Raw genomic sequence first — 6,515 nt, 5'->3', positions numbered from 1 at the left:
CAACCCGTGGTCTAATTACAGGGTCCGTGTAGTCACGCAGTTCTGGAATTTCAGGATGGTTAATGGAATGGACCTCCCTCATGGGGTGCTGTGTCCCTATCCTCGGAACCTTTTGGAGCAGTCTGCCTCGGTAACCCACCAGTGTTGTTACATTGCTAAAAACCTCATTGGGAGCCATACCCGTCGCATATTCCCTGCCCCGTATGTCATAGATGATATGCGCTGCAACACCCTGAAAACACTGTTCCCACAATCCTATTAGCGTGGCCGATATGTGCTTAAGAGCATGCTGATGTATGAATGGCTCATGATCTTTCCTCACACTCCACACACGATAGATCAAGTTCCAAGCCCACTGAGCTGCATGATTTGCCACCATTTGCTTTTCCTCATCACCCACGGCAGAACGCATCAACACTTTCTCGAGGTGGTCAATTCGCACCATGCATCCCACGAACAGGCGTCTCAATATTTGACAATGTTTGAGGTGTCACACCCAAGGGGGAAAGGGCAGATGCAGAGGCAGGTACCATCAGGTAGGGAGACAATGTTGTAGGGGTAAAAGGGGGCATAACAGTTGAAACAGAACTAATAGACAAGACAGGAAAGCTAACGACTCCCGCCCCTGTGACTGGTGTGGGTAAGGGAGAAGCTTGTGGGGCCGGGGCTGAAGCAGTAGTGCCAGAAACGGAAACACTATAGAGAGGGTGGCACTAGGGACCGAAGACTGGGATTTTGGAGCCGTCGGGTATATTCATTTAGGGGCATAAGGAGGTGGGGGGCGAGAATCCAATAGTTCTTCAACAAAATTGTCAGCTTCTTTTCTAGGAACATAACATTTATCAGTCTGTAATCGGAACTTTTTTACCTAAGGCCACTGCCTTCTGTGTTATAGTTTGCGTCTGCCTCTTCCGGGCCTCTTCCGCTGCTCTCATATGTCACCGCTTTGCTTCTTTCTGCCACATTCTTAAAGAATCAAACATCGACTGCCTGCTCTTTTTAGCGAACAATTTATCCTGCAAGAAATTACATTTTTGTTTATCGAACGAACCTATAAGTGGCAATTGCAACTCAGCATTTTCCCTCGTATATTTATGCCACAACGTGCTAAACATAATAGGGCCAATGCCATGTTTGACGTATATGTCAAAATTTGGTGAACCCTCCGGAGACACAGGCTGGCTCTCTTCCAATCGAGCATCAGTAGAACAACATCGACATCCAAAACATCCGAACTTACTTAAACAAGGCATCTTAATATAAGACACATACACTGCCCTCAACAAACAAATACAACATCAACGAAAATAATAGAAGGGAAATTAACAAGACTACAATTGTTCAAGAACCAAGACTAAACAGTCCGCAAACCGCCCACTGCAGTCCGGAGACTGTACCAAGTCCAAGAAGACAGGCTCTTGCCCCAGACCTTTTTCGTGAAAAAACAAAAACAAATTACCAGTTGGTCTGGCAGATTGTTCGCAAACACTCTGTATCTTTTAAAAGGGTCCAAAAACCCATCAAGTTCAAACCACAATAGCCCAAAAAAACCCGTACCAAGACACAGCCCATCGACTTGTGCCGTTCAAGCAATGCAGTCTAAAAACAGCACTGAGGCAGTCAAGAGACGGTATCAGGACACATCCCGCAGGCTTGTGCCGTTCAAGAATGGCGCCATTTTCCAAGAATCAAATCACTCACCTGGTGCACTCAGGTGGACTCAAATTATTTTCCACTCCTGACTCTTCGGACCAAATGGTCAACTCCAAGGTTTCGCCTTCTCAGGACCCCAACCGGTGACCACCAGACAAGGAGTTGCCCGATCAGACGGGCGGGGCAGCTGCGAGAACCAAGCTCAATCGTGTGGGGTACCCCGATCCGCCCAACCGACCAGACGCACCCCGACCCTCCAAATCAACTTGCGGGGTCCCTGTTTGGGTGCCAACTGAAGGAAGTGGCCCTTAAGGGCCACCTGGGTTACTTACAACCACCTGCTATGCGTTCCCAAGAATGGAGAGTCGAATGGACATTAGAGAATACACAATTACATGTTTATTATCAATACTCTGCAGAGGAGTTCATCATGACCTGCACCCTAAGATGTCTGCCGAGGAACTGGTCCCCCCAACAGCTTGCAGTGAATAATCATTCCTCCCAGGAAGCCACCAACCACGCCCACAATGGAAAACTACCGTACCGGCCTGGGCCAAACATGAACAAAGAGGCACAGTAGGATGAGCTAACACCTGCCAGATGGATACATATTATCAGGGACCCAAGGCCACGGTATTGGGTCTCAGCTTCTCCTAACGTGGGAGCAGAAACTACACAGTCAGATAGGTATGCGAGGGCAGAATTGGCTATTCATTAGTAAGTCGAGAAACAGCCTTGAACAGAAGAGAAAATTATAACGAAATACAGTGTTCTGCTGAGGCAAGCAATACAAGTACTGAGGCCTAACTCAGGCACAGTGTAAGCAGCCTAATAGGGATCACGAAATACAAAATGGAGTCACACTCGCTAACTCAAGCCTGCACATTACGGGGATAACTCAGTGGGTTGCATAACATGAATACAAATGGCATCTGTTTAGCCACACACTTCTAACCTGACCTGTGACTCGGTGTCCTCATCAGAGGCAGAGCGGTCAGAGTTGCTCTCTTGACTCATTCTTTTAAATAATCCTGATTTTATAAATTGCTATTTGCACAGGTGCTTCGTTTTAACGGACACAGATTTTTTGTGTGCACTTTCACGCGTGGGGGCTACCAACCGGTAAGAGCTGTGTTCAATGCTCTGGGGGTAGGAGGGTCCTGCGCACCACTTCTGCGTTCTGAGCACTTCAGATGCACGGGGCAGCAGTCTAGTTGCTGCTCCCGGCGTCGGAGGAAGTAGCCTAAATTCACCCTATGACGCGACTGTGCACTGGCTGACCTGTGATTCGGTGTCCTCGTCAGAGGCAGAGCGGTCAGAGTTGCTCTTGACTCATTCTTTTAAATAATCCTCATTTTATAAATTGCTATTTGCACAGGTGCTTCATTTTAACTGACACAGATTGTTTGTGTGCACTTTCACGCGTGGGACCTACCACCGGGTAAGAGCTGTGTTCAATGCTCTGGGGGTAGAAGGGTCCCGCGCACCACTTCCGCATTCTGAACACTTCAGACGCACGGGGCAGCGGTCTAGTTGCTGCTTCTGGCGTCGGAGGAAGTAGCTTAAATTCCCCCTATGACGCAACTGCGCAGTAGACACGCGCAGCAGGCGTGCTGCTGGCATGCCGAAGGCGCGCCTAAGGCAAGCCCGTCTGTGCCTGAACGGGGCCGGGGTCCAGGACCCCTGAACCTTTTTCCCCGGTATGTCACAGCTACTCAAGCGCTCAACTACACCAGCTAAATAGCGCACCTAGGACTAACTGTCTCCACCATATGCGGGGTCTAATTACAGGGTCCGTGTAGTCACGCAGTTCTGGAATTTCAGGATGGTTAATGGAATGGACCTCCCTCATGGGGTGCTGTGTCCCTATCCTCGGAACCTTTTGGAGCAGTCTGCCTCGGTAACCCACCAGTGTTGTTACATTGCTAAAAACCTCATTGGGAGCCATACCCGTAGCATATTCCCTGCCCCGTATGTCATAGATGATATGCGGTGCAACACCCTGAAAACACTGTTCCCACAATCCTATTAGCGTGGCCGATATGTGCTTAAGAGCATGCTGATGTATGAATGGCTCATAATCTTTCCTCACACTCCACACACGATAGATCAAGTTCCAAGCCCACTGAGCTGCATGATTTGCCACCATTTGCTTTTCCTCATCACCCACGGCAGAACGCATCAACACTTTCTCGAGGTGGTCAATTCGCACCATGCATCCCACGAACAGGCGTCTCAATATTTGACAATGTTTGAGGTGTCACACCCAAGGGGGAAAGGGCAGATGCAGAGACAGGTACCATCAGGTAGGGAGACAATGTTGTAGGGGTAAAAGGGGGCATAACAGTTGAAACAGAACTAATAGACAAGACAGGAAAGCTAACGACTCCCGCCCCTGTGACTGGTGTGGGTAAGGGAGAAGCTTGTGGGGCCGGGGCTGAAGCAGTAGTGCCAGAAACGGAAACACTATAGAGAGGGTGGCACTAGGGACCGAAGACTGGGATTTTGGAGCCGTCGGGTATATTCATTTAGGGGCATAAGGAGGTGGGGGGCGAGAATCCAATAGTTCTTCAACAAAATTGTCAGCTTCTTTTCTAGGAACATAACATTTATCAGTCTGTAATCGGAACTTTTTTACCTAAGGCCACTGCCTTCTGTGTTATAGTTTGCGTCTGCCTCTTCCGGGCCTCTTCCGCTGCTCTCATATGTCACCGCTTTGCTTCTTTCTGCCACATTCTTAAAGAATCAAACATCGACTGCCTGCTCTTTTTAGCGAACAATTTATCCTGCAAGAATTACATTTTTGTTTATCGAACGAACCTATAAGTGGCAATTGCAACTCAGCATTTTCCCTCGTATATTTATGCCACAACGTACTAAACATAATAGGGCCAATGCCATGTTTGACGTATATGTCAAAATTTGGTGAACCCTCCGGAGACACAGGCTGGCTCTCTTCCAATCGAGCATCAGTAGAACAACATCGACATCCAAAACATCCGAACTTACTTAAACAAGGCATCTTAATATAAGACACATACACTGCCCCCAACAAACAAATACAACATCAACGAAAATAATAGAAGGGAAATTAACAAGACTACAATTGTTCAAGAACCAAGACTAAACAGTCCGCAAACCGCCCACTGCAGTCCGGAGACTGTACCAAGTCCAAGAAGACAGGCTCTTGCCCCAGACCTTTTTCGTGAAAAAACAAAAACAAATTACCAGTTGGTTTGGCAGATTGTTCGCAAACACTCTGTATCTTTTAAAAGGGTCCACAAACCCACCAAGTTCAAACCACAATAGCCCAAAAAAACCCGTACCAAGACACAGCCCATCGACTTGTGCCGTTCAAGCAATGCAGTCTAAAAACAGCACTGAGGCAGTCAAGAGACGGTATCAGGACACATCCCGCAGGCTTGTGCCGTTCAAGAATGGCGCCATTTTCCAAGAATCAAATCACTCACCTGGTGCACTCAGGTGGACTCAAATTATTTTCCACTCCTGACTCTTCGGACCAAATGGTCAACTCCAAGGTTTCGCCTTCTCAGGACCCCAACCGGTGACCACCAGACAAGGAGTTGCCCGATCAGACGGGCGGGGCAGCTGCGAGAACCAAGCTCAATCGTGTGGGGTACCCCGATCCGCCCAACCGACCAGACGCACCCCGACCCTCCAAATCAACTTGCGGGGTCCCTGTTTGGGTGCCAACTGAAGGAAGTGGCCCTTAAGGGCCACCTGGGTTACTTACAACCACCTGCTATGCGTTCCCAAGAATGGAGAGTCGAATGGACATTAGAGAATACACAATTACATGTTTATTATCAATACTCTGCAGAGGAGTTCATCATGACCTGCACCCTAAGATGTCTGCCGAGGAACTGGCCCCCCCAACAGCTTGCAGTGAATAATCATTCCTCCCAGGAAGCCACCAACCACGCCCACAATGGAAAACTACCGTACCGGCCTGGGCCAAACATGAACAAAGAGGCACAGTAGGATGAGCTAACACCTGCCAGATGGATACATATTATCAGGGACCCAAGGCCACGGTGCTGGGTCTCAGCTTCTCCTAACGTGGGAGCAGAAACTACACAGTCAGATAGGTATGCGAGGGCAGAATTGGCTATTCATTAGTAAGTCGAGAAACAGCCTTGAACAGAAGAGAAAATTATAACGAAATACAGTGTTCTGCTGAGGCAAGCAATACAAGTACTGAGGCCTAACTCAGGCACAGTGTAAGCAGCCTAATAGGGATCACGAAATACAAAATGGAGTCACACTCGCTAACTCAAGCCTGCACATTACGGGGATAACTCAGTGGGTTGCATAACATGAATACAAATGGCATCTGTTTAGCCACACACTTCTAACCTGACCTGTGACTCGGTGTCCTCATCAGAGGCAGAGCGGTCAGAGTTGCTCTCTTGACTCATTCTTTTAAATAATCCTGATTTTATAAATTGCTATTTGCACAGGTGCTTCGTTTTAACGGACACAGATTTTTTGTGTGCACTTTCACGCGTGGGGGCTACCACCCGGTAAGAGCTGTGTTCAATGCTCTGGGGGTAGGAGGGTCCTGCGCACCACTTCTGCGTTCTGAGCACTTCAGATGCACGGGGCAGCAGTCTAGTTGCTGCTCCCGGCGTCGGAGGAAGTAGCCTAAATTCACCCTATGACGCGACTGTGCACTGGCTGACCTGTGATTCGGTGTCCTCGTCAGAGGCAGAGCGGTCAGAGTTGCTCTTGACTCATTCTTTTAAATAATCCTCATTTTATAAATTGCTATTTGTACAGGTGCTTCATTTTAACTGACACAGATTGTTTGTGTGCACTTTCACGCGTGAGACCTACCACCG

Source organism: Triturus cristatus, chromosome 7 (genome assembly GCF_964204655.1).
Source record: "Triturus cristatus chromosome 7, aTriCri1.1, whole genome shotgun sequence".
Taxonomy (NCBI): Eukaryota; Metazoa; Chordata; class Amphibia; order Caudata; family Salamandridae; genus Triturus; species Triturus cristatus.
The sequence above is the reverse complement of the archived record's forward strand: the minus strand, read 5'-3'. Positions refer to the sequence as shown.